Source organism: Malaclemys terrapin, chromosome 4 (assembly GCF_027887155.1).
Source record: "Malaclemys terrapin pileata isolate rMalTer1 chromosome 4, rMalTer1.hap1, whole genome shotgun sequence".
NCBI lineage: Eukaryota > Metazoa > Chordata > Testudines > Emydidae > Malaclemys > Malaclemys terrapin.
The window spans coordinates 106,507,983-106,534,648 of NC_071508.1; the positions used below are offsets into that span (position 1 = coordinate 106,507,983).

At 43.8% G+C, this 26,666-nt stretch overlaps 1 long non-coding RNA gene across 1 annotated transcript; it reads right to left on the reverse strand.

Annotated features, from left to right (window-relative positions):
• Positions 1 to 8,733: 8,733 nt before the first annotated feature.
• On the reverse strand, positions 8,734 to 10,625 carry LOC128835514 (uncharacterized). The gene is made up of 3 exons (XR_008444664.1): positions 10,534 to 10,625; positions 9,706 to 9,828; positions 8,734 to 8,968 (listed from the first exon to the last, which is right to left on the reverse strand). It is a non-coding gene; the product is annotated as an uncharacterized LOC128835514 (long non-coding RNA).
• Positions 10,626 to 26,666: the final 16,041 nt, after the last annotated feature.

Genomic DNA, 26,666 nt, shown 5'->3' on the forward strand with positions numbered 1-26,666 from the left:
CAGAGATTATAAATATTGTTTTTCTTGCTTTATTTCTATCTTTAAAGAAGGAAAATTTCTATATAAATAACAGATGAGATGATCAATCAATAGAGAAAGGTAAAGCGATCTCATGGAACATATACGTAGCAAATATAATTCATTCACTAAAAGATCTTGACCGTCTCCCCCTTTAAATTTTCACAAATTTTGATTAAAATGTAGTATTGAATCTTAGCACTTTAGAACATTTTAAAAGGCCTGCACAAGATGGGACAAGGATCTGAAATATCAGAGGCACTTCAAAAAGCGTATTTTTAAAATTTTAAAAATTGGCAAACTACTTTTTTGTGAAGGTGTCATTTTGAAGCCCTGTCAACAGAGGTGTTGGAACAATTTTTATTGTGCGGGTACTGAAAGCCATTGAACAAAACTCAATATAATGGAAGCCACTTCAAGCCAGGGCATGCTGCTGATCTCTCTTAATCCACAGAACTACACATATAGTATGGTCAGTTGCAACAAGAGTTTCTCCTCCTAGAGCTGGGTGAAACTTTTTTGGCAAAGAAAGATTTGCCAAAAATGCATTTTGCAAAGCAACCAAAACTATTCATGGATTCAGATAGAATTCAGCAAATAGTTTCAGCCAAAAAAAATTCTGCATTTTTTGAAACCTTGATGTTTTGTTTCAATGTTTTCTAAAAAAAGAACAGGAGTACTTGTGGCACCTTAGAAACTAACAAATTTATCAGAGCATAAGCTTTCGTGGACTACAGCCCACTTCTTTGGATGCATATGCATATGTTCATATGCATCCGAAGAAGTGGGCTGTAGTCCACGAAAGCTTATGCTCTAATAAATTTGTTAGTCTCTAAGGTGCCACAAGTACTCCTGTTCTTTTTGCGGATACAGACTAACACGGCTGCTACTCTGAATGTTTTCTAAATGAACCATTTCAAATACATATTTTCTGAAGAAGATGTCTTTGAATTGACATTTTCATTGTTTCATTTGGAACACTTAACCAAAAAAAAAAAAAAAAGTTATTCATTCTGCTCTACCCACACTCACTAATCTTATCCCTGATGTGGAGGAGTGAGTCCTTAGTATCTCTGCTGAGATTTCTAATGGGTGCCAGCTAGAGATGGTATTTTTTGTGATGTGACCATCAGGAACTGGGTTGAGACCAGACTCATTTCATACTGCACAGCTGACATGTGTTAATGAGTTGCAGACACTACTGACCTGGGCCAAATAAGAACTGGTGTCTTAAAGGTAGAAAGCTTTCAAAGTCCTACTTCCTGTCCCATGAGGGAACCATTCCTCTATCATATGGATAAGACATATTATAACACTGTTGTGGAGCACAAATGAAAGAATAAACAGTTGTGATATCCTTTATTTTTAATGATAGGCCTGGATTATGCAACTAAGGCTTGGTCTACACTAAACCCCCAAATCGAACTAAGGTACGCAACTTCAGCTACGTGAATAACGTAGCTGAAGTTCAAAGTACCTTAGTTCGAACTTACCTCGGTCCACACGCGGCAGGCAGGCTCCCCCGCCGACTCCGCGGTACTCCTCTCGTCTAGCTGGAATACCGCAGTCGACGGCGAGCACTTCCGGGTTCGACTTATCACGTCCAGACAAGACGCGATAAGTCGAACCCAGAACTTCGATTGCCAGCCGCCGAACTAGCGGCTGGGTGTAGACATACCCTAAGTACTGCAAAAATACATGTATTCATGCACTGATGGGCAGTATTTTTAAGCCATGCAGCAATGTCCGTGGGACTAGTTGAACATGCTAGAAGGACAGAACACCTCATGAACTCAATAGCTACTATGAATTATTTTTTTTTCTTTGTTCTTTTGGTATCACTGAAGAAGACTTGTAAGGGAACCAGAAGTCGATTCCCATTTCAGTCTTTAAATTATGTAATTCTGTGACGTCAGAATTATACATGTGCTAAAAGTAGTTTATAGACCAGTGGGAGGCAGATTTTCAACAGAGCTCAGTGCTCAATGTGCTTTTGAAATTCTGCCCCCAATTGCAGAATTTGAGAATCTGGCACTTAAAGTTCTGCATGTCGAGCTTGAAAGCTTTTTCAGTCACATGAAATTGGATGAGCACATACATGCAATTCAATGTGTCCTTTCAAATATATATATACACTATGCTATAGATCATAGCAAAATATTTGGATACTGCTTGCCTCTGAAGAGAAACAATTGCCGGGGCAGAGGTTGTTTTCTTTCAAGTTAGGAAATTTAAAAATCAATTTAAAAGACAGAACAAACAGAATCCAATTCATCAGATTTACTAATGGCAGTCTGACCCTTGTTGGGTCAATCTCAGGCTTAAGAAATGTGATAAAATAAACTGAACATTTCAGTTTAAATCATCTTTCAATCGGTCTGATTAAATCTCCAGAATTTGGGCATTAAAAAAAAATCAGTTATCCAGTTACGGATCAGGATCCTATTGTGGTGGCACTGTACACACACAAGAGATCCTCCCTACCCCAAACAGTTCACAATTTAAGTACGATTGTAATGAGAATAAGCTAGTAATAAGAGTCAAGTTTAAAGAAGCCACAATCTACAGCAGTTACCTTGACTCAAAGTAATAACAATAATAATAATCATAATAATAGAGGAAAAATACACTACTACACAGAGCTTGGAAAACCTGGGAGTGGGGGGGGAAGAATCCACTCAACAAGCAAGCTCTGCTGCTTTTATAGCCTTCAAGGCCATTACAGAAAAGCTCAAATTATTGCTCTTCATTTACAATAATACTCCTGATGCAATTTCAATGCCACAAAAACAATTTTTCCATAGAAAAGTCCTAGAAATATCTCTCCTCTTTTGTCCATCCCCATCCCACATACACAGACTCAGGTAATAAATGAGTTTGAAAAACAGAGCGCCTGAATTTGCTCTCTCAAACTGCTGTAAATCTGGAACAGCAACTGAAGTCAATGGAGAATGGGTTTTGCACTAGTTGAAGTGAGATCAGATACAGACCCATGTATTCTAGTGCTCTCTTTTTCTCCTCCCTTTCCTGCAATTCTAATTTAGGGACAAGGGCATAATGCAAAACCTGGCAGTTGAGCTCCATTCCTTTCCCCTCATCCATCCAATATAAGGCATTAAAGCAGTTGTATATGAAATTTTAAGTGTTACTGCTTCTTTATTAACCTGCTTCTTTATTCAGTTACATAAGTCTAAATCTATAGCAACAACCTGTTCTAATCAAAGGGCACAATGAACTCATTAAATATTTGAAAAATCAGTTAATGCCCATTGTTTTTCTTGTAATATATACCCACATTACATTCAGACCGAAAGTAGGATTTCTAATTAAACATTATACACATACAGTTAGTCCACTTAAAATCACACCCTGGAAAGCTTGTTTCTCTATGGTAAGGAAAGCCTCTCTTTGAATTGGCGGGAATGAAGCCAACTGTGCTCCATAGTGCACAATACTCACCACACAAAGTGAACAGACCATGGAAGTTATGCACAGGTCAAAGGCATCCTAGGCATAAAGTTACATTAAGCTTTTACACTATAAAGCAGGCACAATGGACCAGCTCCGGCAGTGCAAAGGGGATAAGCAGGCCTGTTCCAGGGTACACTCACCGCTAGTGTACCTCCTCCTGACTGCTCTGAGAACTAGCTCCTTCCAGGTGTAATGCTCTCGTCTGTCACTCATTCACACACCCAGCAGCCTCTCTCTACAACCAGGATACCTCTCTTCACGGCTTGTCCCTCCAGCCAGGTCATTTTGTGTTTTCCCTGCTTCCAAGCTATCAAAGTCCCACAGAACAATCCATCCCAGGCAGTCTTCAAATCCACTGCCTGAGTAGTGGAACCCAGGCCCACTCTCAGCTCAGGGACTCTCTAATCCATGGTCAAGATCAGCAATGTCCCACCTCACTGCCATTTCCTACTCTGCCTCTCTCAGACTTCTGCTCCACCATTCTTCTGGGTAAATATTCCTCAGGGCCTGGATCCCCAGGATTTCTATTCTCCCCTCAGCTTTCCATCTCTAATCCCCTGGGAGCAGTTGCAAGCTTCCCCTAGTGCTGCCAACTTCCTGGCTTTATATTAGCTCTGCCTGTTCCTTCTCAGCTGGGCTCATTAATCAGGGGGTTGCTTAGACCACTTAATTCCCTTCAGTTCTGGGCTATCTGCTTCATTGGCCCTGTATCATCCTCATTAACCCTTTCCAGGCTAGTGTGGGGTGAGCACCCCACCACAGTGCCCTAGTCCTAATAGGAAATCAGAGAATTTCCTTTGCACAGACTAATATCTGAGTAGCATGAAGCCAATACAGCTAGCTCTACTCCATACATTTCTCGCCACTGGCTGGCTGGCTTTGTCTTCAAGGAGTGGCATGGGTGCAAGAAGACTTGTGGTTGGAACACAATGTTTTCCAGTGACACCGGGCAAGCAGCCAACTGGTGTAAGTTAAACCAGCCTTGAAGCTGCCTTGGAAGAGTGGCAAAGGGAAAGCTACCTAGGCTTCCTCCCTCTCGCGTGTTCCCACCGGAAGTTCTGGCCCAATGGCTTTAACAGGGTGTACTTGGAGAATCACATATCTTTTCATACTAAGTAATATAGTTGACATGGAGTATAGTCAGGAAAAAAATAAGATAAACATTGTGTGTGTATTTTCATTTTCCTTAGGCTACAGTCATTTCAAATAGTACCTGACCAAAATATAGACCTTGCATTTCTTCTTTTTCACATAGAACCACCCAGCCTTCTCTCCAAAACTTAAATGTGCAGTTTTGCTTTTGATGATTGACCTCTAAGAAGCAATTTAAAGAGTTACATCATGTGTTTCTGTGCATCACTTCCAATCTCATGACAGCAGTCAGAATCAAGTGGGGTTTTTTTTCCACCTAAAATGGTAAAAAGAAATGCAGTATGCAATATGGCTTCAATGATTAAGGAAGTCTTTAGTTACAACTAAATTCCACTAATTTTTGTGGACAACATTTTGTAAATCTACATAATTTTATCTTTAGAGAAAGCTTGTAAATAAGATTCTTGTGCAACACAGTGTCTTCCAGGAATGTATATATTCAAATACCACTTCAAAAGACAAACACAAACAGTTGTTTCTGTTGGTAATGCAATACTTCATCCTCCTTCCACTTAAAAACTTCCCTCTTTGCACAACAAACAACATGCCCCTAGGCAGCAAAGTGAGAGAAGTTGGTGCAAAATGCTACCATTCTAAATTGCATGTTACACCCACTTTGTACTGGAAACATAAGTGACTACATAAGGCGTAGGCCAATGATGAATTACATCTCTAGTCTTTGAGGCTCTCTAACACCCCCATCTTTTGCTATATCTTTGCTTTTTTTTTTCAGATTTAAAAATTTTATTAAAGCTAATGTTCAAAAATATATGTATAATACATAGGTTGAAAAGAGTGTCTGTACATCTGGGTATAGTGTTTAGATTACCCACAAATACAAAGGTTGTTTTTAAAGTCATAAGATACATATAGTGCATAATCAGGAATAACCCAAATTTAGGTGAATGAATTTAAGAATACAGTTTAGATATTTAGCATCCATGCATTCAGGTACATTACTCATGAAAAAAGTTATACAGAGAGTTGGTGGCAGAAAGCAAAATATATCAATGAGTGAAGACTGTCCCTCAGTAATTGAGAATTTAGGATAGGCTGTCCATTTAGAAAATACAATCCACAAGGAAAGTATTTCAGCTCATCCCCTCTGGTATTGCCAGTGTCCAGTGATGTGTTCTATGTAGATGTCCCTCAACCACCTAATAGCATCTAACACCATCAGCTACGATATCATGGACTTCTCCAATCAGTTGCAGTGCACACATACAAAATGGGAAATGACTGCCTAGGAAGGAGGACTGCAGAATGGGATCTGGGGGTCCTAGTGGATCACAAGTTAAATAGGAGTGAACAGTGTAACACTGTTGCAAAAAAAGCAAACATCATTCTGGGATGTATTATCAGGAGAGTTGTAAGCAAGACACAAGAAGTAATTTTTCTGCTCTACTTTGTGCTGATTAGGACTCAGCTGGAGTATTGAGTCCAGTTCTGGGTACCACATTTCAGAAAAGATGTGGATAAATTGGAGCAAGTCCAGAGAAGAAGCAACAAGAATGATTAAAGGTCTAGAAAACATGACCTAGGAGGGAAGATTTTTAAAAAATTGGGTTTGTTTAAGTCTGGAGAAAAGAAGACTGAGAGGGGACACAATAACAGTTTTCAAGTACCTAAAAGATTGTTACAAGGAGAAGGGTATAATAGGCCAGGGAAGGCTAAGCCCCCGAGGGACACCTGGGTCATGGTGGCCCTGCCCCTTCCCGAGGTCCCCCCCACCCACTGCCTGCTGCTTCTGCCGCCTGCCTACCTGCACTCCACTCCCCCACAGGTCCCCGCTACTTGCTGCGTTGCTTCTCTTCAGGGGCGGGGGAGTGAGGAGGGATGCTGCAAGCAAGTTGCGGGTGCAGGGATCTGGTGGGGAAGTGAGGTGGCTCAGCTGGGCACTGGGGTCGCCAGCTTGGTCAGGGGGGAGTGGAGCGCCGGCTCTGCCCAGCACTTGGGCGGGAGGAAGCAGCTCGGTCCAGCATTTGGGCTGGGAGTGGGGGGGGGAGTGGCTTGGGCCGGTGCTGGGGCTGGCATGGCGCTCCGGGGGGGATGGCTCAACTAGGGTTACCATACGTCCTCTTTTTCCCGGACATGTCCGGCTTTTCGGCAGTCAAACCCCCGTCCGGGGGGAATTGCCAAAAAGCGGAACATGTCCGGGAAAATGGCGGCTCTGTTTAAGAGCCCGGCTGCCTGAACGCTACCGGCTTCGGGCAGCCCGGTGCCTGGAGACCCTGCGCCGCTGGAGCCCGGGAGGGGAAGTGCCCGGCTGGGGGCACAGGGTCCGGAGGCATGGGGGCTGCCCAAAGCCCGAGCGCTACCGGCTTCACGGTTTGCTGGGCAGCCTCCAGACCCTGCGCCCCCGGCTGGGCGCTTCCCCTCCCGGGCTCCGGCGGCGCAGGGTCCGGAGGCACAGGGGCTGCCCGAAGCCGGTAGCGCTTGGGCAGCCCAGCTCTTAAACAGAGCGGGGGCGGCTGGAGCCTCCAGCCCCCGGGGCTCTGTGTAACTGACCCAGTGTCAGTTACACAGAGCCAAAGAGGAGAAAAGCCTCCAGCCCCCGGGGCTCTGTGTAACTGACACAGGGTCAGTTACACAGAGCCCCAGCCGCTGGAGGCTCTGTTTAAGAACCGGGCTGCCCGAGAGCTACCGGCTTCGGGCAGCCCCCTTGCCTCCGGACCCTGCGCCCCCAGCCGGGCACTTCCCCTCCCGGGCTCCGGCGGCGCAGGGTCCGGAGGCACAGGGGCTGCCCAAAGCCGGTAGCGCTGCGGCAGCCCGGCTCTTAAACAGAGCCTAAGAGGAGCAGAGCCTCCAGCTGCGGGGGCTCTGCTCCTCTTCGGCTCTGTGTAACTTATACAGTGTAAGTTACGCAGAGCCGCCGGAGCCCCGGAGGGGAAGTGCCCGGCTGGGGGCACAGGGTCCGGAGGCATGGGGGCTGCCCAAAGCCCGAGCGCTACCGGCTTCACGGTTTGCTGGGCAGCCTCCAGACCCTGCGCCCCCGGCTGGGCGCTTCCCCTCCCGGGTACCAGCTGCGCTGGGGAAGCGCCGGCTGGGGGCGCAGGGTCTGGGGGCTGCCCGGGAAACCGTGATGCTGGTAGCACTGGGGCAGCCCTTTCCCCCTGGCTGGGAGTGGGAGGGAGGAGGGGGCGGAGTTAGGGTGGGGGAAGGGGCGGAGTTGGGGCGGGGCTAGGGGTGGGGAAATGGGCGGGGCCATGGCCCGTGGAGGGTCCTCTTTTTTTATTTATGAGATATGGTAACCCTAGCTCAACTCAGCCCAGTGCTGGGGCTGGCCCAGCCTGATGCTCAGGCGTGGGAGGGAGCAGGAGCAGCTTGGCTCAGCCTACACTGAGGCCAGCATGGCCTGGCGCAGGGGGAGCGGCCTGGCACAGCACTCTCTCCAGCCCTCGGGCTAGTGGGGCTGATCCAGGGAGGCTGGGGTGGGCAAGGCAGGGCTCCTCTGGTCACGGGGGGGAGGGGAGGCCTCAGGGCACCTCCTGTTATGGGGGGCAGGTTTCAGGGCTCCAGTATGTGGGGGGTGGGGCCTCAGGCAGAAGGGGCGGGGCCAGCAGGCTAGCTTCCCTAAAGTGGGGATTCACTTCACCACCCATGGTTTTCCCTTTCTAGTGAGAATTCACAAAAATCATCAAACTAGTAAGCATCCTTCAGCAAAATGATTCTTCCTTTTTCCTTCCTTTCCAGGCTGCAAGATTCCATCCTAATCCTTGTTACTGCCCCAGTTCTCCAAACACATAAAATACAAAAATAAATAAAGAGAAATGCCAACATTTCTTTCTCGTAGTGCCAACCTTCCTGTATAAGGCACCCATAACTCCTTTACATATTACAGTATTAAGTGTCCTTTACATTCCACACATTGTACACCTGGTCTTGACCTGATCAGTTTCCACATTTTGAGAAACTATTTCTAATGACATATGTGTGGCTTTCAGACTTTACTCAGTATGAAGGTTGACTGAGGCCTTACATAATAAATAACTTTTTTAAAAGTATTATTGTTATTATTATTATCCCCTATAGGAAGCCAGCATAGGAGCTTAGATAACTTTGTTACTTCCAAAGGTGATTAATGAGGTGATTTTAATATCAACAGCTCAGCACCAACATTTTCAAACACTGTTTATGTTACAAAGCGACAAAGCCATTTGTAACTTCTGCAGCTGACAGCTCCAAGATGGGCTCCATCCAGGAGAGATGTTTCCTCCAATTAGGCCATTGTTTATCTTATCCATGACGAAAATAGGCCCCTTTGCTCAGAGCTGTATGCTGTATGTTTCCGACATGGAGTGTTTTATGTCTACTGGTTCCAGAGAGCCTAGAAAATAAACACAAAAATACTTTCCTATGGAGTTAAGATGCATTTCTGGTGAATTAACATCAGTATTTATAAAATGAGCTTCTACATGAAACATCTTTCCTGGAAATGCCCAGCACATTGGAGCATTCTCTTTCTAAACATGGAGAGATACTAAATGGCATAGCTACTGTATAAACAGGCTGTATACCAATGCAAGGAGAAGCTGATTACATTTAAATCAGCTTTTGACAGCTACCATCATAACAATTACGCCATGTTGCACAGAGTTCAGGTTCTCTTCACAGTTTTGTTCCTCTAATAGTTTACATTTCTACTAGATGTAGAGTCAGACTGGTTTGGATAAAACAAGAACCCATCTGAAACGTCATTGCCCCAAACTCAAAACAAAAACAAATTTTGAGGTTTGACTTTTAAAAAAAAAAATCTACGTATTACTACTATTAATTTGAATGCACTTTTATACTTCCTGGTTCAAGCCAAGACCAGAAATAGAAGTGCTGAGATACCATGAGAAAAGCTGTTCTCATGAAATTTCCAGCTGGACTGGAAGCAGGAAGTACCAAAAATATTGTGAGAGTCTCTTCTTGAAAGTTAGTTTTCCAGACGTAAGAGGTTTGGACAGTTCAGATAATAAGTTCATCTGAATTTGGGGTGCTGATTTGCAAAGATTATTGGTGCTTATCCAAATCAAATATCTGAGCTTTATTAAGTTATATCGTTCATTTCCACTATACCTTTGTGGTGAGATGAGTTAACTTGGGAGTTAGGTAGACAGCACTAGAACATAGTTATGTGTTGCTCCATAAGAGGTCAATCCTGCAAGTTGCTGAACACTACGGCTCTGCTCCTGTAGAGCACTTAAAGACATGCTTCACTTTAGGAATACAGTACAGTAAAAGCTGTGTTATCTGGCCCTGTACCAACCGGAAAGCTCTATAAACCGGCATTTCACGGTTAGGTGACTCCACCCACAAGTGGGAGCTGTGGATCCAGCGCTTGGGGCGGGGTGGGAGCAGCGCGCAGAGCTGCCTGGCCGTGCCTCCGCCTAGGAACAGCAGGGACAGGTCGCCACTTGCTGGGAGCCACCCGAGGTAAGCGCCCCCCCAAATCCGGCATCCTGAAACCCCTCCTGTGCCCCAATCCACTGCCCTGAGCCACCTCCTGCATCCAAACTCTCTCCCAGAGCCTGTGCTCCACACCCCCTCCCGTTCCCCAACCCCCAGTCCTGCACCCCCTCCCACACCCAAACTCCCTCCTTCTTAGTTAACTAGAATTTTTTTTAAAAAAGCTTTTACTGTATTTACAATATCTGAGTGTCTCACAGTCTCTTAACGTATTTATCCTCACAACTGCCCTGTGAGGTAGGGAAGTACTACTATTCCCGTTCTACAAATGAAGAACTCAGAGGAGCTAACTAATTTACTCAAATCTATGGCAGAGCAGGAACTGAATCCCTGTCTCCCAAGTCCCAGGTTAACCCCCTAACCACTGGACCATCTTACCTCTCAGCCATGCCAAGGAGTTCACACTACTCATGTGTGTAAAGTTAAGCACATACTTACATGCTTTGTTGGGTTGGAGCCAGAGTGCTCAGCATCTTGCAAGAGCAGGGTCTTAATGTCAATACTTGAAGTAATATCCTGTTGATTGTTAGAGGTTACTGGAATAAAAGGACTCTTAGTTGTCACTCTGCCAAAATATTATATACTGTAATTAGGACAATGAGAATGGCAACTTTCCCACTTACTCCACCCTTTACATTTCTGCCTTACCTTGCTGAACATGTGCTGCTTTGATAAACAGGTTTTGTAGGTTTGAAAGTTATATTATTGCTGCTAATGGGAATGGACTCTAATATTCCAGGAAGAAAGATTTACTAAAACACTCTCTGGACACTGAAAGTCAGTGCATATTTCATATATTTCCTCTCTTTGATTACCAGGGATGCTACTGCAGTACTAGCTTTAAGGGGGAGGGGAGGGTAATGGACTCTGTCATGCACAAAATAGAAGTGTCAATAGTAAGGCAGACATTTTGCCAATGTACTCAGAAGTGGGTGGGAGCTTTCTCTGTGCCAGTACAGAGATAGGGCTAAGGAGAGGACTCAAAACTAGTTAATGAAAAATTGCCCCTTGATCGAGAACTTTACCTGAACAAACACTTCAGAAATTTTCATAAATATTTGCTCAAATGAAAAGCTACCTGTGTTCATGATCCTTTCTGAATACTTCATCAAAGAAGTTTAGTGGCAAGTTTAGACAACTAATAGAGAATATTCATGAAAGGAGCTAGCGAACAGGAGCAGCTAACAGGGGAGTTTTGCGAGGGACTTCTCCAGGTGAAGGAGAAGCGATTACGTGACTCTAAGTTTGTTGTCTGTTGTGTGTGTGTTTGTGTTTGTTGTGGTGTGGTGTCCTTGCTACTGGACTGAAATATAGCATGTGGTCTGTTTGTTTGGGGGACAGTGTGCTGACTGTGTGGGCAGGGCCAGCTCCAGGCACCAGTGCAGCAAGCAGGTGCTTGGGACAGCCAAGGGAAAGGGGTGGCACGTCCAGTTGTTCGGTGGCAATTCAGCGGCGGGTCCCTCAGTCCCTCTCGGAAGGAAGGACCTGCTGCCGAATTGCCGCCGAAGGATGAAGCGGCGGCGGTAGAGCTCCCGCCGAAGTGCTGCTGATTGCGGCTTCACCCCCGCGCCGCCCCCCCAGCCCCCACTGGAGCCAGCCCTGTGCGTGGATGCTGAACCTAGCTGAACCCTCTGATACTCTGACAAATGAAGTGTAAAAATATAATTAGGAAGGCCAAAAAAGAATTTGAAGAACAGCTAGCCAAAGACTCAAAAAGTAATAGCAAAAAAATGTTTAAGTACATCAGAAACAGGAAGCCTGCTAAACAACCAGTGGGGCCACTGGACAATCAAGATGATAAAGGAGCACTCAAGGATGATAAGGCCATTGCGGAGAAACTAAATGAATTCTCTGCATTGGTCTTCATAGAATATCAGGGTTGGAAGGGACCTCAAGAGGTCATCTAGTCCAATCCCCTACTCAAAGCAGGACTAATCCCCAGACAGATTTTTGCCCCAGATCCCTAAATGGCCCCCTCAAGGATTGAACTCACAACCCTGGGTTTAGCAGGCCAATGCTCAAACCTCTGAGCTATCCTCCCCAGTCTTAATGGTTGAGAAGGTGAGGGAGATTCCCAAACCTGAGCCATTTTTTTAGGTGACAAATCTGAGGAACTGTTCCAAACTGAGGTGTCATTAGAGGAGGGTTTGGAACAAACTGATAAGTTAAACAGTAATAAGTCACCAGGACCAGATGGTATTCACCCAAGGGTTCTGAAGGTACTCAATGTGAAATTGCAGGACTACTAACTGTCGTTTGTAAACTATCATTTAAACCACCTTCTGTACCAAATGACTAAAGGGTAGCTAATATGATGCCAACTTTTTAAAAGGGCTCCAGAAGAGATCCTGGCAATTACAGTCCAGTAAGCCTGACTTCAATACCAGGCAAACTGGTCGAAGCTATAGTAGAGAACAAAATTGTCAGATACATAGATTAATATAATTTGTTGGGGAATAGTCAATATGTTTTTTTGTAAAGGGAAATCATACCTCACCAATCTACTAGAATTCTTTGAGGGGAGTCAACAAGCATGTGGACCAAGGGGATCCAGTGGATATAGTGTATTTAGATTTCCAGAAAGCCTTTGACAAGGTCTCTCACCAAAGGCTCTTAAGCAAAGTAAGCAGTCATGGGATAAGAGTGAAGGTTCTCTCATGGATTAGTAGCTGGTTAAAAGATAGGAAACAAAGGGTAGGAATAAATGGTCAGTTTTCAGAATGGAGAGAGGTAAATAGTGGTGTCCCCAGGAGCCTGTGCTGGGCCCAGTCCTATTTAACATATTCATAAATGATCCTGGAAAAAGGGGTAAACAGTGAGGAGGCAAAATTTGCAGATGATACAAAACTACTCAAGATAGTTAAGTCCCAGGCAGACTGCAAAAAGCTACAAAAATGGCAGATGAAATTCAATGTTGATAAGTGCAAAGTAATGCACACTGGAAAATATAATCCCAACTATACACCTAAAATGATGGGGTCTAAATTAGCTGTTACCACTCAAGAAAGAGACCTTGGAGTCATTGTGGATAGTTCTCTGAAAACATCCACTCAGTGTGCAGCGGCAGTCAAAATGGCAAACAGAATGCTGGGAATAAGTAAGAAAGGGACAGATAATAAAACAGAAAGTATCATATTGCCTCTATATAAATCTATGGTACGCCCACATTTTGAATACTGTGTGCAGATGTGGTCGCCCCATCTCAAAAAAGATATATTGGACTTGGAAAAGGTTCAGAAAAGGGCAACAAAAATGATTAGGGGTATGGAATGATTGCCGTATGAGGAGAGATTAATAAGATTGGGACTTTTCAGGTTGGAAAAGAGACAACTAAGGGGGGATATGATAGAGGTCTATAAAATCATGACTGGTGTGGAGAAAGTAAATAAGGAAGTGTTATTTACTCCTTCTCATAACACAAGAACTAGGGGCCACCAAATGAAATTAATAGGCAGCAGGTTTAAAACAAACAAAAGGAAGTATTTTTTCACAGAATGCATAGTCAACCTATGGAACTCCTTGCCAGGGGATGTTGTGAAGGCCAAGATTATAACAGGGCACAAAAAAGAACTAGATAAATTTATGGAGGATAAGTCCATCAATAGCTATTAGCCAGGATGGGCAGGGATGGTGTCCCTAGCCTCTGTTTGCCAGAAGCTGGGAATGAGCGACAGGGGATGGATCACTTGATGATTACCTGTTCTGTTCATTCCCTCTGGAGCACCTGGCATTGACTACTGTCGGAAGACAGGATACTGGGCTAGATGGACCTTTGGTCTGACCTAGTATGGCCGTTCTTATGTTAAGGCAAATGTTTGACTTATAAATATGAGCATTTGCAACAAAAACTATTTAAAAGATGTACACTCATCCATCAGGGCATAGAAACAAGAACATGTGAGTTATATGTCCAGTCAAACGGCTTGTGAACAAGCTACAAAGCAATTATTTGCAGGACTTATTCAATAGATAATTTCAAAAAATACATTTGCAAAACATCAAAACCTTACAGTTTGCCAACGAAAAACAAGCTAAATTCATTCAAAAAAAATTTCCTCTCAATTATTTGCTTAGTCTTATGCAGAAGTGTACAGAGAGCTATAGCTATTATTCGCCAAGTCTAACCATATTAGCCTAGTCTACCATAGCAAGGTTAAATTATTTCAGGGCCTACATACCATATCCTAGAAGTTAATACATTAACAGTGGCAGATAAGATGGTGGCAAACAGAGTACATTATGACCTTTCATTTCAGATGTGGACCTTGCCCACGAAAGAAGTGAGGTTCTTACCCACGAAAGCTTATGCTCCCAATACTTCTGTTAGTCTTAAAGGTGCCACAGGACCCTCTGTTGCTTTTTACAGATTCAGACTAACACGGCTACCCCTCTGATACTTGACCTTGCCACAGTTACTCATGCCTGATTACTTCCAAAGGGATTAGTGCAATGCTCTCGCCTGAAGACCACTTGGAAACATCAGCTAATGCAGAATGTAACTGTCAAATTACTCAGCTTGATCTCTGGCATGGAACACGTTGCACCCATGCTCCATAACCTGCCTTGGCTTCCCTCTGCAAGTTTAGCTGACTCTGACATTGTCCCTTTTTGCCGTTTGACAGATGTGTTTCAATTAAAAAGTGAGCAATTTACAGGTAGCTCAGTTGGATAGATTGGGAGTGGGATCCTATAGAAGAATGATTCTCAAGCCACACACTCCCTCGTGGCTGGGTGTGGTGTAGTAAGCTCTCTTTCTCTGGCGTCCTCCGCTGACAGTTTGTCTGGCCCTATGGCAGTCTGCTTTTTCTTGTGACTTGGACCTCCAGCCCTTTCCAAGGGCCTAGCATTAGGACTAGCCCTTCACCTTCAGTGTCCCCATGGTTTCTTTCCCAGAGTGAGGGAACTCTAAACCTCTTCCTTCTAGGCCTGGGTTGCCAACATTATATTTCAAAAATAGGAACAGACCTCAGTTGTCCTCAGTCTTCAACTAAGCCTCTGGGGACAAGTCTCCTCTTCTCACCCATCCTTCCCGGGGGTTCTCTCTCTGCAGATCTGGGCGCTGCTTGCCAGACAGAGAGATGGGTCGGCCAAATTTGAGTGATGTTGGCAACTTGACCTGGTGGGTGGGGTCACAATGTCACTCACATTTGGCCCAACCTCTGTCATACGAAATGGAGGGGTGGCCAGGACTGATGAGAGTGTCATTGCGACCCCCATCCACCAGAACAAGCTGCCAACCAGTAGCACTTTGCAAAGGAAAGTGCTGGAGCATCACTCCATCCTGGATTTCAGGTGCCGGAGCAACACTTCAGACTACTTCAGACCCAGCAGAACTGAAATATGGGATAAAAGGCATCCTGTACTGATTTATTATGGAACCGGCAATTTGTTATTTAAATAAGGGACATCCCTTATAACATGGGGCTGTTGGTGACCTGGGTCCCTCTCCTGGACCTCCACTGTAGCTTTTACTTCCTTTCTGAAGAAGGCCCCACTCCTCCCAAGCTGAGTTTGATAACAAATCAAGCTTTACATACACCCCAGGTGCAACAGGGTGGACTAACTGAGCTCTCAGACTACCTTTAACCCTCACCTGTGTGGCATTTATACCCCATCACAGACCCACTGGAACAGGAGCAGAGTAGAACTAAGGGGGAGTAGGTTTCAGATGGCTGCATTTGAAGAAGGTGGGGGGATGGGGCAACATGTCTCCCATTTACAGTGGTTAGAGTTTATAGTCATAGGAAGGGCAGGGCCATGATGCCCAGTAGGGGACAGCTGTCACTTGCCATCTATAGCTTCCACGTTCCACCTTGTAACAAGAACTTATGGCCAGACAGAAAATGTGCACTGAGAAAAGTAACAAACAAAATTCCATATCTTAAGTAGCTTGCTGCTTTCTGCCTCTTGACTTTTTTCCATGCATGGTTCCTGGCCAGAAGTGTATTTAGGGCAAGGAAAGCTAAGAAGAAGGAATCGACCTAGAATGGAAGTCAAATACCTCTATTTAATTTTACAGTTGTTGACACAACTTGTTACATGTGTTTCCTACCAGAATAAATGAGATCACAGTCATCTGATTTTCAAATTACCATATCTATTGTTTCAGAAATACAGGGTGTAAATAATTGCAGTGCAATCTCCTATGTCTGGACCTCTCTCATCCGGAACCGTTATCAGGATTAGCATAAATTATGGTGCCATCTAATAATGAAATCACTGAACACTGATTGTGCCAACTATTTAAACCTGTAATTACTGCTCATTAGAAACGTGGTTCATGTTATTTCCCTTTACAGACCCAAAGTTGTTGTCAAAAGTAAGCCTGCAAAAATTCAGCAGAGAAGCAGCATGGAAAAAGTAACTTCTTCTGCCTGCAGGACAAAACATACCAATATTTGATCAGCTGAAGGGAATAGAAACATGGTGCCAGAAATTTCTTACCTATACATAATAAATACAGATTCCCACAGAAAGCTGTGAACATGAATACACTCTAGCAATAAGCTTCAGATGGTGCTTGTGAAAGTACAGACACTGTCTCCTATGAAAGGGGTAAGCCTCTCTGTATGTAATAACCCTATATTAGCAATATTGAAGAGAGAGATGTTTACCTCTAGGTTAATGGTTATTGTGTGCGTGGTTGTATTTGACCAGGAAATTCTTGGAAGAAAACAATGGGACTTCAAGGTGAATCAGGATCATGTTTAAAATTTCAAACAACAACATGAATTTCAGCTGTAAAGTTTTGGTCCATGTGGCAGAAGTGTGCTCTCATACAAGGCAGTTTCTGGACACAGTGTTACAGTCCCACCAAAATTAGTACCTGCTATAAGAGGTTTCTACTGGTGGGGAAGGGAAGTCTTTTTACCATAACTCTGATTTGCATTAATTTACCCAATACCACTGCATTTGCACCCTAAGAAAGCACACAGAGTAAGAGATGCTTTGGAAGCCACAAGGAGCAAAAGTCTGCCATCAGACCCATTCTAGTCCATTTAAAACACAGCCACTAAGATGACCTTACTTCACTTAGAACAGGTTATCCTCCCTCTAACCCCTCCACTCACTCCCTGCCTTTAACAAACTCATGCTCCTGGTCTTCATCTTTAAGGTCTTCCACAACCTTGTGTCTTCTTATCTATCCATTTGTGACTGTTATATCACTCCTCTGCCCTTTAAGTTAGCTTTGCCTTCCCATTTGTTCCCTTCTCCAACACTATTTTCATGATTTCTTCCATGCCACCCCTTATGCACAAAACACTCTCCCTGAACTGAGTAATGTGCAATGCCTTCTCCTTCAAATCCCTCCTCAAGACCCACTTCTATTATGAAACCTATAAGAAGTTAGCCACCTAGCAATGACTAGAGACTGGGGCATTTGGGGGATAGCTAGTATTTATTTTTAAAACATTTTAATTATACAGTTTATACTTTTCCTGGTCTTTTTTGTACACTGCTCATCTTCTTAGATTGTTAGGTGTACAGGACACAGCCTACAAGCTAATGGCTGGACAGCATCTAGCACTTTGTGGGCATTACTGTAATACAAATTAATAATCATTTGGATGACAGACTTCTAAATTAAATAAGTTTAGCACATCTCCTCCTGACTTGGCTAGAGGGAGACATGTTGGCATATCTTCTCAGGGCTGGTTTTAGGGACAGGGGGATAGGCAGTCACTTTGGGCACCGCATTAAAGGTGGCACAGGACAGAAGCAAAGAGGAAAGAACTAGCATAGTAAGCTGTTATCTTCGCAGATCCCTTTGTAAATAGCTTGCAAAGGGTAGTTGCAGGGCCGGCTCTAATTTTTTTGCCGTCCCAGGCAAAAAAGGAGAGCGCCCCCTCCCTCCCCAGTGCCACACCGCCAACCCCCCCCCCCCCCCCGCCAGCGCCGCGCCAGGCCGCCTAACCCCCCCGCCCTGAGCGCCGAGTTGCCCAAAACCGAACCGGCCCGGGCGCCGCGCCAGGCCGCCCAACCCCCCTCCCCCCCCGAGTGCCTCGCCGGGCCACCCAAACCCCCGGAACGCTGCACCACGCCACCCAAACCCCCAGAGTGCCACACCAGCCAAACTCCCGCCCCCCCGGAGCACCACGCCGAGCCACCCAAACCCCAGCCCCCCCCCGAGCACCATGCCGGGCCATGCCGGCCAAACCCCCGCCCCCCCCAGCGCTGCGCCACTGAAGGCCCCGCCCCCCCAGTGCCACACCACCGAAACAAAAAAAAAAAACCCTCGAGCGCCACCCCGCGAACAAAAACAAAAACACCGCAAGCGCCCCCTGCCACCCCAACATTGGCCACCCCTTATAAGGTGCCGCCCCAAGCTCATGCTTGGTCGGCTGGTGCCTGGAGCTGGCCCTGGGTAGTTGATTAGGATTAGTCTGTTTCCCTGCAGATCAAACACTTTACAAGATGAGGGGGCTGCAAAGTGCTGTTCAATCCTAATACATTTCATGTCTATGGCTTGACAGTAGAGAGCCAGAGAATGACATGACAAAAGACAGGGAAAGGAGCAAACAGACAGAACAAAGAAACAAAAGGGAGAGAGAGAGAAGAATTAAGAGCTGTCCAAACACAGAAACAAAGCTAGGGACTGGGGATGACACAGAAAAAGATGCACCCAAGAATATCTAGAGGCAGCTATCCCAACACCTCCTATGAAGCACCATTACAGCTAGTGCAAAGGAATCATTGGCATATTTGGGAGCAACTGAGATGAGAAATACCAAATCCCAACTAGACCTATAGTGCCAGTTCATCCTGCTCCTGAGACTGTGGCAGATCTATTCATAATTTAAGGCTACTATTGATCATCTTGTTAGATTTCCTGCATAACACAGGAGGCCATACAGTTTATGCAGTAATTCCTTCTGGAAGAGCCAGAGCATCTCTTTTAGAAAGCCATCCAATCTTGATTTAAAGATGGCAAGCGACAGAGAATCCACCACCTCCCTCTGGGAGTTCTTCCACTGGTTAGTTAGCAGCTTGGTTTAAATCTTGCTTTCAGTAACTACGTGCACATAGCAGCTTGGATTCTCAACTGCACCTCCCGTGTGCTGTAGTTTAGGAGCAGCAGCCTGGGCAGTGTGAGGAGTAAAGCCACCTTTGTGCTCTTCATATCTTGAGCCTGGATGGGGACATGCCCAGCCCCCAGCATAAATTAGAGATGCCTTGGAGGGTGTGGGGGTGGATGTAGGGTTGCCTATTCCCTCTGAAGCTCAAGTGAAGATCTCTGTACAAAAATTTGCTCAGGTTCCAGCCCTTAATGCCACCAGAGCAGCATAAAGGGGCCAGAATGTAGCCATGATTCAGGGCTAGAAAATCTAATCACCGGATGGGGGATTTGACTAATTGGTTCTATTATGTACCAGTGTCTCACTAACAGCTGAGAGGCACAAGAAACACTACTCTGAGATTGTCATTTGATAGAAATTAGCTGGACTAATAGAACTGCTGACACTGTGTTTTGAGGGGGGGAAAACAATGTGTTCACCCATAATGTGAATGTTCCTCTTCCTTTTACATCCCACTGGGTTCATCATTTTGGAGAAAGGATCTGCAAAATTTCGGTTTCTAAAATAAAAAGCTCTTTTTTGGATAGGTTGGCCAAACCCAGCAAAAGCTATTTGGTTGATTAATATTTATATTTAAAATAAACAAAAAAAGGAAAAACCAAATTAAGACACACCCCAGCCCTGTGTAAAAACCCCAAAACAATAATCTCTACTGACAACTTTAACCCTCTGAAGCACAACATATAATGGAAATAGCTACTTAACTTGGACTTAAGAGGTGTGAGGTTCTGCCATAATACACTGCTAGCTCAAGTAGGCATAGCCAATGATTTAGTGCAAATGTGTTTTCAGAACTGCTAGCAAAACAAAAGCAGAGCGAACATGTCCATACAACAGATTTATAGAGATGGACAAACCAATAAAGAGTCTAGACAGCACTGAACTGTGCGTTTGGCTCTTCTTCTGCCCTCTGTCTGTGAATGATGTTGAGCGAAGGAAGTGGATTAAACCCTGGCAATCAATCAGTGACATGCATTATTTACATATTTTCTTTCTTATTATCTAATAATCTGCTCCAATTGTTTATATATAGCTAAGCCAGATCCTGTAACTTGGCTCTTCCTTCCAACTTTCTGACCACACCAGAACTTTAAGCCTTATTGTTTGCATTAGTGGAGGGTGGGGGGAATGTCAGTGGTATTGTTAGTTTTTAAAACTATCCCTTTCATCATTTGTCAAAATATTCTGCTGTTTGGCCTGTCCTTGTTCCTGACTGAACAGAATGATGGATATGTCAAATGAAAAAAAATCCTACTATTCTTTTCACAAAGATTCTTAAACTTTGTTACAACTTTTGACATCTTTAAATGTCTCCCAGTTTATGAAAGCAATTGGTTTCCTTTAAACCCTAACAAGATGAACTGCAATTCTGTTCAAGTCATTTTTATGCCTTTCCTCCCTGACAGAAGAAACTAGGATTTTTCCTTCCAGTTGACTGCAAGATTATATTTAGTGTTTTTACTCTGTTTTGTACAAATAGAAGTGGTGACGTGTTGTGACAAGAAGACAGACTTCATATTACCATATATTTATAATCGGCAGAATAAAGGGTAGTATGTTAATAGGTTTATTAAAGCAGACTATTAATGCATATGAAAGGAAAAGGCATCAACTAGTTCTACAATTATCTACTCACTACCCATTTGCTTACTCCACTGAACGGGTAGAGAACTAATCAATCAGAGATGGGAGCTCAGGGGGAAAGGGAGAGTTTAGAATAGCAGCAGACTGTAAAATCATCCATTGGAGGACTAAAAGATTTATACAAGCTGGAAGAGCTATAAGAGCTCTGAAGTGACCGAGTCATTCCCATATGGATTAATTGTTGAACTCGGGTCTCTTTATAAGGTTTTGTTAAATCTTTGATTGAGAATCATCTTAGCAACTAGAAAAAGAGTTCTGCTAATACCACCGGCACAGAATCAGACTGATGGTCAGTCAAGCAGAACTGCACTAATACTAAGGACTGGAATTATATTTTTGGTATGTTTTTGCGTGCACGCGCACACACACACACACACACTAATCATGCTAATATCTCAGGCAAATTAATAGACAAAGTTCTAACTCAAACTTAGACAAATCCTTCTCCATTCCCTAATTAGAAAGTCAGCTATCTTGGTCTCTTCCAAGACTAGAAGCAAATGGTAGCCCATTGCATTGCCCTGCAGTGTTGAGACAGATCATAAACCTGTCACTTGTCCAGGACTGAGTATTACCCATCTTGGACCGCAGACCAATGTACTTTTTGTATGGCGGTAGATCCCCATTTTGGGGGGAAAGGAAACATTTTTGTTGCAAGCTAAGGTTTTTGTTTTGTTTTGGGCTATTTGATTATAGCTGTTTGCAGATTCACAGAGGTTTGAAATAGAATAAATCTCAAGGGAGACATTAGTGGGCAGAGTAAAGATGAGGTAATCAAAGCTACATGCTAAGCACAGTTTATCACAGCTAAATTACAGATATCATACCTATCTCATAGAACTGGAAGGGACCCTGAAGGGTCATCGAGTCCAGCCCCCTGCCTTCACTAGCAGGACCAAGTACTGATTTTTGCCCCAGATCCCTAAGTGGCCCCCAAGGATTGAACTCACAACTCTGGGTTTAGCAGGCCAATGCTCAAAAGCATGTGATATATGTGTATTCATAGATATATACATATACCTAGATCTGTATATTATATATTTGATATTATATCACAATATGAGTGTTGTGTTTAAATATGATATGATGTAATGGTGTAAAAATAGGAGTCTAAATCCTGTTGCAGTTACGTTTTCATAAAAGCCAACCTATAATCCCCAAACAACAATACCCCTGGTAACCGATGGCCTGTTTCTAAAAAGTTAACCCAGTAATATGGTCCTATCCTAAAGAAAAAAAACTGGAAAACTTACACCATGAAGATTGGTTTTATAAATGAAACAGATTTTATAAATGAAACAGGTAAGATTCTGAGAAGTCATTTCTCACCACAGCAAGAGGGTAAGATCTTTTTGGTATTTCCACATGTAAATTTTGAGTCTTAGCCTCACTGGGAGAGATAAATGTGGTATCAGACTCTAAAGCATTACATATTCTCTCTGTCTCTGTCCCTTTCTCTCTGTATATATTAATTTTATAGATCTTTTTATTGTCTGAACTCTACTGGTTGCGTGAGAAGCAGAACAATAGGCCAAGTGCTTCCATTTCACACATGCCACTTCTATAATTCAACAAAGAATAGTAAAAAAGATCTATAAACTTGTTATAAATCAGTGCCCTAAACTAAATTAACCATTGAAATAGATTATCATAAAAATAATGTCATAAAAATATTCTTCACCTCTGTGTCTCAGGTTTGGGTGTGCACACGTGTGCCAGCTCCAATGGCAATGCTAATGATGTGGAATGCTGGGCTTGTGCGTCTACTGCTGTGGGGAAGAGAGGGAGGCAGGCAGGGCGGTGGGAAGGAGCTTTAATATCTCTACATCTGGGAAAGTAACTCATAAACAGATCCACTAAAATATAATTACTCTACATAACTCACCTTTAGTAGCAATGAGTCATCTTCTCTTTCTTATTAGCAGTCAAGCACTAGTCTTTTGGGCTGTATCTCTGTGCCACTTGAAGAAATTAACGATTAAGCAGATTGGGCTGCTCTAATGGACGCTACGGTTTAAGCAATACACAGCTTGTGCAAGGTGTCTGGGTTCTACCCTGCATTGCTTATCCACTGAAGAGAAAGCTCCTTGTTTGCACATTTTAAAATAAGTTCCTAGAAATAAGCAAATATAAATATTATAAGAAGATATATAGAAAATGTATCATACCGAACAATCCTGGATTGGGGGTGTGTGTGGGCTAAAGGCCTAATAGACCCTTTCCATCTAATATCTTCCATTATTTCTAGAGGAGCAGGGAAGCAGCGGGACACTTAAAATACAGGGCAGCTTCAGGGCTGCTCTAATTTACATTCTGACTGCAATGGCCCCCTAGTGGCTGTCTACCAGCCAAGAATAGCTGAACTACCACATCCTCAGGCCACTCCCTCTCCTCTCTCCAGCATGCCCTCTACACATCAAGCCAGTACTATTAGAATCTAAACTTCATTTTAAGGCACGTATTTTGACAAGGAAATTCATTCAGCATAGGCGAGCTGTGAAATCTTCCAGAAACGAAACTCAGCTGCTGAACTGTCAGGCCTGGGTGTCAGCCATATGGCAAGAATAGAACCTTCTAACCGCTTTTTGCCTTTGGTAAAAAATGGAAATATAGAGGACTACCATGCATTGGCAGCCTGATTTGCATAAGATGGACTAAAAAAACTTAACAATGATGTGGAATGCTGGCTTATGCTGTTGCTGGTGGAGTGGAGGGAGCAATGTGAAAAACAGCCACCTCCGTAGGAATGAAAAAAGAAATCCAGGAGGGAAACCACACATAAGGAGCTAGCTGGAAGGGAGGTGGCTGTCAGCTGTAACAATCAGAGACAAAAATAGCCATTTGAGGCCACAACTGGTTGTGTTTCCCAGATTTAAAGGGCTAGCTTTGGAGGGTATTCTAGGAGAAAAACACTCAGGATAAATCAAACTAAGGAGTTTAGTGCTGGCTAGGAAGTCAGAAAGTAAGGAGCATGCAGGGATAGGGGTCTGAATTCCTTACTTATAGGAGGTGAGGACTCTACGTGCATTACAACCTCACATTTCCAGAATTGGAGCCTGGAATACTATGTCTTTCTTTTGTTTTCATTTAGAACATTGTGATGCTATAAGAAATATACAAATCCCTGTTGAATAAAGAGTCCTTTGTTTGTGGTTAACCACATCTTCACAAAATAGTGGGCATAACTCATTGTTAATGGGGCTGGGGATGTATTAAACTGGGGTGGCGGGAAGCTATAGCAGTTCTACAGAGATTGTAACATGCCTGGTGATACTATCAATAATAGAATTAATCAGGCAGTTTAAACTATACAGCAGTAATCTTTTGCATATATTGAAGAGCATTAAGACTCCAAGCATCCTCACTACAGAGAAGGGGGACTGTATATTTTGTTTTTAAGTGTCTCAATCCAGTATATAAGATAAACTCACCTTTCAGGATAGATTAGTTGTTATGCCATTTCAAATAAGCATTGTTAACAGATACACTGACTTGTTAAGCTAGGTAATAATGACACCACATTTTATTTATATGGCTTCCATCTGCTGAAGCCTTCGAGGCAGCTCACAAAGGGCTTGATTTTCAGCCAGGCCTTAACATAGCTGCTTTTTATGCCAATGCAAATAACAGTCGTTGGAGGCTGTGAGCACAGGTCTAAATGCTAATCCCTGCACTCACAATGCATTATTTTATTTGCTCCTGCAACAAAGGCTCTCTCAAAAAGTCAGGCTCACAAAATACATAAGGGATGAAACAGTGAAGACTCTCCATTACGGTCGTTTAACATTATCAAATGACATTACACCCTTCCCCGAAGCTTGCCATGCAGGGGGAGGAATGGTCATTTTCAACTCCTCCATCTCTATCTCATACCCCTGTCTCACTGTTTTTTCTCCACAACATACTGAAAATTCAACCCATCTTCTCTGTCCCAATAGCTGTCACTGTGCCCTCATCCTCTCCCATCTTGATTACTACAACCAGCTTCCCCATCAATCTATTTAGCTTAACAAAGAGAAGGTTAAGGGGTAACCTGACTACAGTCCATAAGTACCTACATGGGGAACACATATTTGATAATGGGCTCTTTAATCTATCAGAAAAAAGAGCTAACACAATCCAATGGCTGGAAGTTGAAGCTAGACAAATTCAGACTAGATAGAAGGCATCAATTTTTAACAGAGGGTAATTAACCATTGCAACAAATTACCAAGGGTCATAGTGGATTTATCATCACTGGGAATTTTTAAATCCAGACTGGGTGTTTTTCTATAAGATATGTTTTAGTTCAAGCAGGAATTATTTTGGGAATGTTCTATGGCCTCTGTTATGCAGGAAGTTAGACTATTTGATCACAGTGGCCCTTCTGGCCTTAGAATTTATGTGTCACGCAGCTACGGAACACTCAGCTCTAGTCCATCCTAATTGCAGCTTCAAACTTACCTTCTTTGCCTGGTGCTCCAGCTAGGACAGCTCCCCCTACTTGCATCATTCTATTCACTCCTCTTCCAGCTCTATTTCAGATGTAAGGCTATGGCTATACTACAAGGTTTTTAGCGACACGGCTGTGCCGCTACAGCCATGCTGCTAAAAGGTGCGCAGTGTAGCTGCTGTTTGTCGGCAGGAGAGAGCTCTTCAGCTGACAAAAAACTTCCACCCCCCACAAGCGGCAGCGGCTTTGTCAGCAGGAGAGCACGCCTGCCGACAAAGCGCTGTTCACACCCGCCCTTTTTGTCAGTAAAACTTTTATCGTTTGGGGGGAGGGTGTTTAACACTCCTGAATGACAAAAGTTTTGCCGACAAAATGCCAGTGTAGACAATGCCTAAATATCTTGCTGTCACTTACAAGCTTCTACACAACTCTGCTCCACCATTGCTGGCAATTCCTCTCTACACCTCCTCCCACAGCCCCAGGTGTCATTTGTATCCTTTTCCTATTCCCATCTTCATGCCTTCATCTCTGCTGCCTCCCGCTCATGCACGCTCATTAACCAATCTACATGAAGCGCCATGCCTGCTCACCACCTCCCTACCTTCTACAAGTCTCACTTCTATTTCATTGCCCACAAACAGTAAGTTATTAGCTTAATCCAATTCAGTTCTCCACACACATCTTGACGGCACACACACAGAAATTAGATAAAAATGTAAATACTCTTGCTTGAATGTGGCAACATAACACTGCTTCATTTCTTAGAATTCAGAATAATCACACACAAGAACCCTAAAACAGAGAGACACATGAAGCAGGTTGCTCCCTAAAACAGAGAGGACCAACTCATCCCACCTCCCATCCTATATCTGGTTTGCAGGGCTGAACCTTTATATAATGTTTATATTTGTAGTCTATGCATTGATTATTTATATTCTGTGCATTGATTATGCACTGATAGGTTCCATGCTAGTAAACAAACAACCACTCTCAATGAAACAATGCTAAACTAGGATCATTGTGGTCTTTAAAAGGTTTCTTTGTACTTTTATGCAGATTGTTTTTTTGCTGGCTGAAGCACAGCCAGAATAGAGTCTGCAAATCCTTAGAAGAAATGTTTTGTGGCTCTTCAGAATTTTCAATATCTCGCTGAGAATTAGAGCAGGAGACAAGATGACTAAGCTGGGGGAGAGGGAGACACTGCACCAATGAGTTGGGACGTACAGTCCAACAGCCCTGGCAGAAACCTACTGCTGAGCTCCCTGGCTTTCTCAAAAAGGCAGCGGGAGCAGGCAGAGGAGCCTGGCACTGCCCTCTGGCTGCTGAGAGCCCTAAAGTGCTATTCTGTGCTTACAGGAATTTTAATTCATTCTGATCATACAAAGCCTCTGGCTGTTTTCCTAAATCCTATGAGAGCT